Source organism: Dermacentor albipictus, chromosome 2, assembly GCF_038994185.2.
Source record: "Dermacentor albipictus isolate Rhodes 1998 colony chromosome 2, USDA_Dalb.pri_finalv2, whole genome shotgun sequence".
Classification (NCBI taxonomy): Eukaryota; Metazoa; Arthropoda; class Arachnida; order Ixodida; family Ixodidae; genus Dermacentor; species Dermacentor albipictus.
The window spans coordinates 156,389,568-156,402,114 of NC_091822.1; the positions used below are offsets into that span (position 1 = coordinate 156,389,568).

Here is a 12,547-nt window from a genome sequence, read left to right on the forward strand (position 1 = left end):
TGTCGTGACGTCACGTCACGTGGTTAAATGGTGGCTGCCCGGCCGCGCCCAAGGGCTGAACTGAGTGATTGCAATATGCAACGCATAACAACTAAAAGAAAGGCTAGTATACTTCGCATCCTGGGCTTAACCTTAGCTAAGCCCCAGCCATTTTTTTTTATCGACAGTGCTGTCCCCCTCCCATCCCGGTGCCCGCGGCCTTTTCGTGAAGTGTTCTCATCTCGAAAGGGGGGCCCCTATATATAGAGATTTGAAATGTTTCCGGAGTGTCCCTCGTCCCGTCACAGTCGTCGCAGAAACGCCGTCGCATGCGGCCCTCGTGCCGTCGTTGTCATCGCGGCATCTTCGTCGTCGTGCCATTAGGCTTAGTGACGTCGCGTTCGCCGCGTCGGGTGACGTCGATCGCCACGCTTCACCGCCCGCGGTCGTCGTTTAGTCTTCATCGCGCCATTGCAGTCGCCTTGCCACGTATAATAATAGTAATAATTATGGGGTTTTACGTGCCAAAACCACTTTTCTGATTATGAGGCTCGCCGTAGTGGAGGACTCCGGAAGTTTCGACCACCTGGGGTTCTTTAACGTGCACCTAAATCTAAGTACACGGGTGTTTTCGCATTTCGCCCCCATCGAAATGCGGCCGCCGTGGCCGGGATTCGATCCCGCAACCTCGTGCTCAGCAGCCTAACACCATAGCCACTGAGCAACAGCGGCGGGTGCCACGTATACCGCGTCCTCGTAGTACCATCGTACATGGCGTATAGTCCTGCCGTGGTCAAGCTTCTTCGCCGTCGCCATCTCTGTTGCCGTCGTCGTGTCGTAATCGTGCCGCCGCGTCGGGCAGTGCGACGCGAAGCGCACTATATGCGGGACGTGCGAAACTTCACCGGCGACGACGAAGCTATGGTCCCGCATTAACGGTGTTATCGCGCGAATCGGCGGAGAGAAGGATACCCGTACGTATATACCACCTGTACCAGCATGCAAAGGCCGCCGGCATAAAGCCGCGGGTACAGGCTTTGCGCCGTGCAGGGGAGATTCCCCGCCCTACACGAAAGGGATATGCAAATAGTCTGCCAGTGCGCGCCTCTCGCTTGGTGTCGATTCATGGATTTTTTTAAAGCAACGCTGGAGGGACTTGAGAGACGTCATAGCGGTGTGCTCCGAATTAATTGTTTACTGCGCGCATTAATTAATCTAAATGAACCTTTGGTACTGTAATGGAGATCGCAGTACCAATAAATAAATAAATAAATAAATAAATAAATAAATAAATAAATAAACCGCGCTTAGATAGTTCACGAATATACGCAGATATTAGTGCACATCAATCTAAGTATGCGAACGTGTTTTCTTTTTGTTCATTTTTGCATCCCCCTCCCCCCTTATCGAAACGAGACCAGAGAGGTTGGGAATCGCACCTGCAACCTTGTGTGCAGCAACAGAATGCCATGGTTGTGGTGCCACCCCGGCAGGACATGACAATCAACGAGAGAGAGAGAGAGAGAGAATACACGCCAACAAGACGCGAGATGGAAACCGCCTAACGTTTGTCTAACCACACTGGGTCAATGTTTCACGGTCCAACATTTAGTATATCACGTTCCGACAATCCTATACTTGCGATATAAACAGCAGCAACAATAAAGAAAAAAATAAATTGCCCGTAGCCTTATGGATAGCGCGCATAGGGCTTATGTGCTGGGGAAACCAGCAGGTTCGGAACCAACCATCGTAAATTAATTTTCTTTATACATGTATATAGGCACGTGTCAAGGTCACCCTCGAGTCGCATAGAGGGCCAGAAACGTTTAAAAAAGAACGCAAAGTGGGAGCAGAGCCAAATGAAGTTCAGTGAAAAAGAAAGCGCGCATTTGTGACGGTTTTCGTCGAGGCGTTCGAAACGCTGTCCGCGAGGGTTTGTTCACCCGGCGCTTACGGAAGTGTGATCGTATATCAGGGTGTCAAAGTACTGCGATCGACGCAGCTTGAAGATCCGGAAGCCTCTGTTTCCTGATATCAACCCCCCGCGCCGAGAGGTTTAGCAACCCTGTCCATAGTCACAGTCAAGCGTTCGACGAAAACCGGCTACCTGCACCGTATTCTTAGGCCGCTTGCAGGACTCACGCCCGCTTTATGTAAGACCGCACGCGTCAGCGAACTCGCCGCAACTTCCTTCTTTCCTTCCCTCCTCTCTCTCTCTCTCTGTGATCTCTGTTTTCTCCTTTCCCATTCTCCCGGTGTAGGGTAGCCAACCGGACGTTATTCTGGTTAACCTCCCTGCCTTCTACTTTTCTCTTCCCTCCTCCCTCCTCCACGCCCGCTTTCGTCAAAGACTCCGTTCATTTCATCGAGCAAATAAGGAACGCCTGCATTGACGACGACGAAGTCGTTATCTCCTTTGACGTAAAGTCAATGTTTAACGTGCGTGCCTATTGACTATGCGGTCGAGTGCCGCAGGAAACTTCTCCAGGCTGACTGTTTTTTTGCCCGAACGTACGCCGTTCGAAACCCTTGACGTTTGCCGCTTTCTAAAATCCTGCCTCGAGAAGCCGTACTTCGACTTTAACAAGCAGTATTACGAGCAGGTATTCGGCGCCGCGATGGGAGGAGCTTCTGTGTCCCGTCGTTTGCGCCAACATATTGCTCTGGGGGATCTGGAAAGTGCCGCCTTGTCTGTATCCTCGCGCTACCAAGGCTCTTTCTAAGAAACGTGGACGACTGCTTCTGCATTATCCGTCGCCTGTACGCAACAAATTCCTCGAGCACCTAAATTCCTTCAAGCCGAATGTATCCATTTCACCGCTGAAGAGGAAATCAATGGGCGCATTCCCTTCCTGGATGTCCTCGTAGAGAGGACTTCAAGCGGCTTTGAGGACTATAGTGTGAACAGAAAGCCAACGGGTACGGGAAAGTGTACCTGAACTACGACTCGGCGCACCCAATTGGGCAAAAAGCGAACCGTCGCAGCAGCACTCTTTTTTTCTGTGCGATTCCGCGTCTGCTCCAGCCCCACGAAACGTAGGGCAAGAGCTGCAGGTTCTCTGAAGGGGACCTGTTAAACGACGGTTACCCTCTACAACTGCTCAGAACGCAGGAGCGCGAATCAGCGAAGCCTTGCCGTGAAACGGCGAAAAAAACGGCGCAGCACGCAGCGGTATGCCTTGCACGGTGGGAACAAGCTAAGCGCTTGCAAGAGATTTTTAAGGGCTATACGGCTTTTCGATCAAGTGCATACAGGCCGTCCAGAAGGCCCACGATACGGCGGTAAGGTTAAAACTTACTGTCCCGACGAGGGAGCCACCTGCGTCAACCTAAGGGTTACCCGCCGTGGTTGCTCAATGGCTATGGTGTTAGGCTGCTGAGCACGTGGTCGCGGGATCGAATCCCGGCCACGGCGGCCGCATTTCGATGGGGGCGAAATGCGAAAACACCCATGTACTTAGATTTAGGTGCACGTTAAAGAACCCCATGTGGTCAAAATTTCCGGAGTCCCCCACTACGGCGTGCCTCATAATCAGAAAGTGGTTTCATGGCACGTTAAACCCCATATATTATTATTATTATTATTATTATTATTATTATTATTATTATTATTATTATTATTAACCTAAGGGTTGATCTTCAGGACCTGAACAAAGTTCATCATACCATACCATATACGGTGTGCAAATCGCCCAGGTGCCTTCCCGAAAACCTGACCAACAGCTGGCCCGCGCAACAGACCCTTTGAAGCACGCGGACTACCCAGGAGTGATCTACAAGATAACATGCAAGGAGTGTGACGTGTCGTATATCGGCGAGAGTGGAAATTTTAAACGGCGCTTGAAACAACTCGTGAATGACGTCGCCAAGGGCCACACAGCCGAGAACGCCCTGGCAAAACATCGCGAACTAACCAGACACAGCACTGACTGCGACTCGGCAGCCATCATCACAAAAGAGAAACACTTATCTGCCCGTCTGCTTTTAGAACCATACTACATGCAATCAACTAGACGCCCGATAAACAGGACGCGGGGTAATCTTCCCGAGATATAAACCCGTACGCTGCGCCACCTCACCCATAAGTAGCCGCGCGCCCATGCTTATCTTCGTTGTGATAAAGGGACCCGTACGGGGCCCGAAACGTCGTGTTCTTTATTCTTCTGTTTATTCTTGGCGAGTGGACATTCTTTTTTTTTGGCACCGGCACCAACAACCTTATCTAGAATAGCCGGTGAAAGAATGATCGATTATGGAATTTATTTTTAAGCGCGAGGTCCCCCCCCCACACAAACAAACAAACACACACACACACGTACACACACACACGCACGCGCGCACGCACACACATACACACACACACACACAAACACACACACAAACACACACGGCGGTATACAATGGCATGATGACAACATCACTTTATGAGGTTTTACGTGCCGAAACCACTTTCTGTATACGAGGCACGCCGTAGTGGAGGGCTCGGAAATTTTGACCACCTGTGGTTCTTTAGCGTGCACCTAAATCTAAGTACATGGGTGTTTTCTCATTTCGACCCCATCGAAATGCGGCCGCCGTGGCCGGGATTCGATCCCACGACCTCGTGCTCAGCAGCCCGGATGAAGAGAAAGAAAGGACAGGCAGTGAAGAAGGTACGGTCAGTGTGAACACGTACGGGTTGTCCATCACATCGCGCCTATATGATCGATCACTGAGGCCTGACGATTTCGTGAACCGCAGCAATGCCCGCGTCGCTTTGTAAGCCTGCCGCGCGTGGGGCCGTGGTCCGAGAATCTTACGTCTCTGAAAATGGTCTGCTGTAGAATAGGTTTAACACAATGCCAAGAACGTCACGTTCGATGTCGCAGAGATTACAAAAAAACACAACACGTGCTCGATCACTTCTTCACAGGTACATATATATATCCCATCGCATACGAGATCCCATTGTCACGCGAACCTTGCTGTATATCCTTTTCAGAGGCAAAGACATCTCACGAGTCAACACAATAGCCTCCAAGTCGGTTCTTGTTACTGACTGGTATGTCAGTGACTGGTTACTACTGAGTAGTTATTAATAACTGGTACTGAGCATGCGAACCTTATTGTCGAGGAGCAGAATAGTGTTCGCTGCACTGTCGTTCAACACACTGCGAGGCAAGATCTTCGGCCGCAAATCCTGCGGTTCCCCAGTTCGACTCCTTGCGAGGTAGTGCAACTCTATTTATTCGCAAAAATTCTGCCAAGGCACCCGGGAGGTCCCGCGACAGTCTCCATCGGGCATCGAAACAGCCAGCTATCGCTGTGTAAAAAGAACAGCTATCGACGTGCAAAAAAAAAAAGAAAAGGAGAATGCAGACGTAGCGTAGAACGAGGGAAATGTGAGCGATTTGTCATAGGAGATTCATATGGCTTGAAAAGTTTGGCGTCCCCGCCGCGGTGTATGTTCTTGGCGGCTATGGCGTTACACTGCTGAACTCGAGGTCGCGGGTTCGAATCCCGGCGGTTGCATATCGACGGGGAGCGTAAAATGCAAGATTTAGGCGCACGCGTCGAAGAAGCTCAGGTGTGGTACGGTATGAAAAAATTACCGACGATTACGTTACTTCCTAATGCGAAATTTGAGCGCAGCAAATAAGCTGTTTCACCTTTTCGATAGATTGAGGCAAAGAAATCGAGCAACACATGTATGCGCTATCACAGAATTTTTTTTTTATTTTTCACACGTATTCCTTTAACAAAGACTCCACTAACAGTTCTTGACAGTCATGAAGGAAGCTTTGTGGTCGGAGAAATAGGCTGATATACGTTCGACTTGGTACACCAATGCTTGATCCTCAAAGACGAGATCTATACAAGTGCCTCGCGAGGTTGTCACAGCCGTGGGACGCGTTACGAGCGAGAGGAACGGGATGTTCTCCCGCATTCTCCCACAACCCGAGACTCGCAGGAAGAGGGGGGAGGGGGGCGGCGTGTACACCCAGCGGCAAACGATGGGGGCAGAAGCGCGCGCAGCAAGCGGACAACACGATAAAGGGAGGAGGGAAGAGATAGCAGCGACTGACTGATGCCGCTGACGCCGATAGTGAGTCAACCCCTATCCGCCACACAAGAACAGGGGAGGGGGGGACCCTTTCCTCCTCTTTCTGCGTGGCGGCGACGGTGTTCTATGCAGTCACGTTATCTTGAATCTCTAGCGGCGTCAGCGGCATCCAGCGGTATCAGTCGGTCGCTGCTAGCGCTGGGGGGATGAAAGGGGGGCGGAGCTGGTTACGAGGCCGACGACAACGACGACGCGAAACCCAGGAACGGACGCCAAAGAGCTGCGCTCTAAAAATTACCGACGATTACGTTACTTCCTAATGCGAAATTTGAGCGCAGCAAATAAGCGAGCCTTTGTTTGCGTTTGGCCTCGGCCTCGGCCGCGCGAACGGTAGAGTCTTCTCTGCGACGGCGATGAGCTTCTGCTTCAGCCTCGCTTACTGCTGGTTGCTCTCGACGGCGGCGATGAGCCTCCGCTTCGGCGGCGCGAACGGCAGGGTCTTCTCGGCGGCTGCGCTTAGCCTCTGCTTCGGCGACGCGTACTCCTGGATCATCTCGACGGCGGCGACGGTAAGCTTCTGCTTCGGCGGCACGCACCTCTGGATTCTGACGGCGACGACGCTGGGCCTCTGCTCTGGCAGCTCGTTTAGCAGCAGCAGCAGCAGCAGCAGACGGAGGACTTCCATCGGTCGTCTCGCTCATGGCTCAGAAAGAACTGGCAGATAATTTCGCAGTGGCGAACGGCAGCGGCAATTTCGGCTCGGGCGGTGCACATATACAGATCCGCCGCCACCGATCTGGCTCTCTGATTGCCACCGCACAGGGCGAACGGCAGCGGCAATTTCGGCTCAGGCGGTGCACATATACAGATCCGCCGCCACCGATCTGGCTCTCTGATTGCCACCGCACAGGGCGAACGGCAGCGGCAATTTCGGCTCAGGCGGTGCACATATACAGATCCGCCGCCACCGATCTGGCTCTCTGATTGCCACCGCACAGGGGTTGCATTGGAGGAGGAGCGAAGAAAGGAATTAAGTTCGAGCCGGCGCTTTGACAACCGGAGACTCGCAGGATGAGGGGGGAGGGGGGCGGCGTGTACACCCAGCGGCAAACGATGGGGGCAGAAGCGCGCGCAGCAAGCGGACAACACGATAAAGGGAGGAGGGAAGAGATAGCAGCGACTGACTGATGCCGCTGACGCCGATAGTGAGTCAACCCCAGCTGCGGAGTTGGTTTCAGAGACAACGCCGCCGATGCCGACACAAACAATATGATACCCTCGCTTCCGCAGCGCTAAGAACCAGGTCTAGCCGTGGGAAGGTGGTCAAGTATTCGTCGACGTGCCGGGGCCTACGTGAAATAACCGGCGCGTCGGCAACTGAAGAGCACCATATATCCGCCACACAAGTACAGGGGGGGGGGGGACCCTTTCCTCCTCTTTCTGCAGGGCGGCGACGGTGTTCTATGCAGTCACGTTATCTTGACTCTCTAGCGGCGTCAGCGGCATCCAGCGGTATCAGTCGGTCGCTGCTAGCGCTGGGGGGATGAAAGGGGGGCGGAGCTGGTTACGAGGCCGACGACAACGCCGACGACGACGCGAAACCCAGGAACGGACGCCAAAGAGCTGCGCTCTAAAACTTTGTTCAGGTCGTTCAGGTCGCGCTAGATTCCTAGCCCGAAGCGGGCCGCTTCCACGTCGGGACCGGAAGGCCTATATAGCCTCTCGGCCGCATCGCGGGTCCGATGGACTGCCCGTGTCTGTTCTTCTAGTTCGGGGCTACGGAGAGCCGCGTCCCAACGCTCTTTGGCGTTGTCCTCGTCGTTGCGTAACGCGGAGCACCGCCAGAGCATACGTTATAAGTCCGCTACGCTACCGCATCGAGGGCAAGTGTACGAAGCCAGGGCGTCGGGAAATATTTTGCTCATTAATAGGGGATTGGGATAGGTTCCCGTCTGCAAGAGCCTCGGGGTGAGAGCTTGGGGTCTGTTTAGCTCTATGTGCGGAGGCGGATGGGATCTGCGCGCCAAGTAAGAGTGTTCCTTGAGTTCGTTGTATGAGAGAGATGGTCCCTGCGTAACCTCCAAGCCTGGCTGTCCTAGCGCCACGAGGTCTGTAAGCCTTCGCGCAGCGTCGTGAGCCGACTCATTGAGATTAGTTGAGGCTCCGTCAATTTCTCCCATGTGTTGGATGGATGGATGCAAAACTTTAATAAGGTCCTGAGGTACGCGACTCAGCGCGCTGCTGGCCGCTCCCACGTTAGGACAGTCAGGCCTTGCCCGACCGCCGCATCTTGGGCGGGAAACCAAATGATCGTGTGCGGCCGGGTTAACGTCCTCGCTGCGGAGGATCGTCAGGGCCTGTCTGGAAACGGTGCCCTGTGCGAACGCTCTCACAGCCGCCCTCGAGTCACTGTGTGTTCTGGTCCTCTTGCCATCCAGGAGCGTCAGTGCGATGGCTACCTGTTCGGCTATCTCTGGATCCGTTGTTTATAGAGACGCGGAATTCGTGACACTTCCTCTACCATCCAGGCAGACCGCGGTGAAAGCTCACCTGCTGGGTTCGAACGCCGCATCGACGAAAGTGCTTTCCTCTACTCGTTCCCTGGCTTTCTCGAGCAGGGCTTTGGCTCTAGCTCGCCTTCTGCCCACGTTGTGTACTGGGCGTACGTTTCTCGGAACGGGCATGACCGTGATGCAGTCCCTCAGCTTCCACTGCACCTCACATTACTTGTCTTCATCAGTGATGGCTGAGATGCGTACCCTCTTGAAGATTTGTCTTCTGGACTGAGTGGACTGATGTATTGAGTTCTCTCTTGCACCTAGGCAATCACTTCTAGAGTGCTGTGCATGCCCAACTGCATGATCCTCTCGGTCTTCGTAAATAATGATAATACCAGGGCTCTCTTAATCACCTTTCTCGGGAGCGCGTTGGGCCATTCGTGCACATTGTGCCATTGGTGCGCATTGCAGCGACGTAAGCAAAGTGACAGAGAACGAAGGCGTGCACCAACCGGACGACGTTGTCTTCGCGTAGGCCTTGCTGTCGGTTGGTGACTCTCTCGATGAGCCTAATGGCGTTGTCCGCCTTCTTGGCAAGACGGACGATCGTGTGGTTGTAGGTCAAAATGAATCCGGAGTCTCCCACTATGGCGTGCCTCATGGTCAGATCGTAGTTTCGACGCGCAATACACCAGAGTTAAAGAACAAAGAAAGAAAAAGCTTGGGCGTAAAAAAAAAAAAACGGTGTGGGACACGGAGAACGAGAAAGAACGCACAAAGATTGGAAATCATCAGAAAAAAAGAAGTCGCACCTTGAAGAAAAAAAAAACAGATGGAGGTAAGAAGAAACACGAAAATACTCTCTGCGCATGCTCTGCGGAATAAATCATCGCCACACCCTCCATCGAAGAACTACGCGTGATGTACAGTCGCCCAAATCTTTAGCTGGTGTGCGGGAGCGACGACTTTTCCGTGCGTCAGCGCCGTTTGACGGGGCGAGGCTGGAAACAGTCTGAGGCTGTTTCCAGCCTCAGACTCACTCACTCAGTCTGAGGCTAAGCGCATGCGGACAAAGCGCGCTCAGCTGGGCCCATCGTCTACTAGGCTGTTTCCAGCCTCGCCGCGTCATACGGCGCTGACGCCCGGAAAAGTCGCCGCTCCCGCACACCAGTTAAAGATTTGGGCGACTGTACGCCGTGCGTGCAGCAACGATCCGTGTACTCACAGGTGCGTAAACTGACGCACAGGGAGGAACCCATCCCACGCAGTCAGCTGCGGCGGTAACGACGGCGAGTAGTGCGGCGTCGAGTACATCGGAGGCCGCGTTACCGCCGCTCTCGCGAGAAAAAGGCACGACATCCATTCTCGCCGATTCGCGCGAGCGTTTGTTGCAAGCCGCCGCTTCGGTGGCAGCCACCGACGCGCGACCGCCGCCTAGGCACATCCGACAGCCGAGAAGTGAGCCAGACTGCGGCGGGGGTCGGAGTCGGAAGAACGAACTGCCGTATGCGGAAACGCCACAGCGCGAACACAATGCACAAGGCGCCGTGCGAGGGCGTAATTAATATGCGCGCGGGGCCAAGTGCTTCGACCCCGTGCGGAGAAGCGAGGGGCGGTGCAAAGAACTGCCAGCGAGCTCCACATCACCGACCGGCAGCGGCGTCTAAACAGTGAGGCGCCGCAAAGCTTCGACCGCGCCGAGAAGCGAGTGCGGTGCAAAGAACTGCCGGCTAAACCGCCAGCAAGATCCAAGTGTGAACGAACTGTGCGTCGCGAGTCTCTCTCTCTCTCTCTCTCTCTCTCTCTCTCTCTCTCCCCCCTCTCTCTCTCTCTCTCCCTCTTTTCTTTACGAAGCGCACAGAATTCCCGACACAACCCGCGACGCCATCGAGCGAGACGCGCGTGACATGTGTGTACGCGCTGACGATCAATCAGCCGGGAGTTGACACAAAGTTGGTTCTTTGTTCTACGGTTGACAGCTAGACAATTTCTTTCTCTATGGCGAGACGTTGCTGCAGCGCCGATGCCGCTGCGGCCGCCGGCCTTCGCGATCGAACAATCGCAAGGACGGTCTCGGTTCGGAAAAGAAACTTTGCTTTCCTACGGAAAGTTGTTAGGTCGCCCTCATTTTTGTTAGTTCCCTCATAAGCTTCCAACCCTATGAAGTTAGTCACAGACAGAGCTCACTCGGAGAGTGAAACAGAGATCAGACAGGCAAAGAGGGTAACCGGAAGATACCGGTCGAGCGTTACACTGGGGGAGGGAAGAAAGACGGAAACAATGGCGAAGAAAGAAGGCAAACGACAGAAACAAACACGAAAACGGGGGGGGGGGGGGGCATGCCTAGAAGTTTAACTGCCAACTCGAACGTAAGAAGCTCGTTGGCACCTTCACTGACTGCTGGTTTGACGACCCGGTTTGGCCGGCACTCCAGTGTTGCCTGCTCCGAAAGCGGCCAGTTGTCCAGACAGGCCAACGTAGTCGCGTGTGCGAACGGCCATGCGCACTGTAGCAAAGACAACGGTTCACTCAGACCAGACTCGCAGGCCCCTTCCAACCCCCAACCCCTCCCTTCCCCCGTCCCAGTTCGCGCATTCAGTTCTTGCTCGTTTTCTGATCATCGGCGGCGGCAGGGCAAAAGAGCAGGTCGCCCAGACCTGTTGTCATTCGGTTGGTCGGTTAATTAATTATGGGGTTTTACGTGCCAAAACCACTTTCTGATTATGAGGCACGCCGTAGTGGAGGACTCCGGAAATTTTGATTGCCTGGGGTTCTTTAACGTGCACCTAAATCTAAGCACACGGGTGTTTTCGCATTTCGCCCCCATCGAAATGCGGCCGCCGTGGCCGGGATTCGATCCCGCGACTTCGTGCTCGGCAGCCCAACACCATAGCCACTGAGCAACCACGGCGGGTATACGGTTGGTCGGTCGGCCGCCCCAAAAAGGGATCTGGGCGAACGGTGACGGCGGCAGGCCGTGCTTAGACGAGATATACAGACCAGACTCGCAAAGCGAGTGAGCTCACTCAGCTTTAGGGCTCGCTGAGAACCCTTAACAGGGCTAGTTCACCAAAACCAGTCTCAGCTTTACTCGTTGTGACACAAGCTATAAGAACATAAAGAACAAACATGCTTTGTTTTTATACGTCTTAAAACCCCGATCTGATCATGAGGCACGCCGTAGTGGGGGACTACGGGATTTCATAGTTCCCTCCCCCCCTCCCCAACGACTGGAAAACCGAGCAGCCTCCCGAGCGAATGACCCGAAAATTTTGGAGGTCCCTTAAGCGTCCCCTTGAAGAGCGGAACGCGATAGCAGTCGAATATCCCTGACTGCTCCTCACGCTTCCCGGCAACTGGACCGCATGTAACCGTAATGTATACCGTGAAACGCTGGCCGCGAACGCTATGCACGAAGGCGGGCTTTCTCGTATGAACGCAGCCTCTTGCGTGGGCCGCGAACGCCGTGGCCGGTCTGCGTTTGTGAAGGGATTTCGTTGAGTTAATTAGGTAACAGAATTGTGTTTTCCCAAAACAGAATTATCTTTTCTCACATAGTCAAAATACAGTCCGAGAACTATCATGTCTGTAGGTTGTGTGAGTCGTAGCTTAAGATTTTTTTCACGTATTTTAGCTCGAGATATTCAATTAGTTCCGTAAATTCCTTGCGTCACATGGAGGGCTTGGGTGTGGGTCCTTGTGTTGCCCCTATTCTTCGTCCCTGTTTGTTTGCGCACAAAACGTTTTAAGATCGTTCGAGAAGCTTTGCCGACACGACGCAAGACGCCGACGCGGGACGCCAGATCTTCTGCTTTGCGGGCTCCTTAACGCTGTAGGGTGAAAACAGACGCTTTTCGACCAAAAGCGGCGATTTGCAACTATTCGCGACTTGAGGTTACTAAAATAGGTTGCGACAAACTTGGTCAACTCGACGAAAGAGGCACAGCGGAGTCCGGCATCGAATGCGTCCGGCAACCGTCGGCCCCAGGTCGCGGATGGATGGATGGATGTTATGAGCGTCTCC

At 53.6% G+C, this 12,547-nt stretch overlaps 1 protein-coding gene across 1 annotated transcript in view; it reads right to left on the reverse strand.

The window, feature by feature from the left end:
* The window catches only part of LOC135915516 (mitochondrial sodium/calcium exchanger protein-like), a 153,894-nt gene that overhangs the window by 64,730 nt on the left and 76,617 nt on the right, over window positions 1–12,547 (reverse strand). The window lies entirely within an intron of this gene.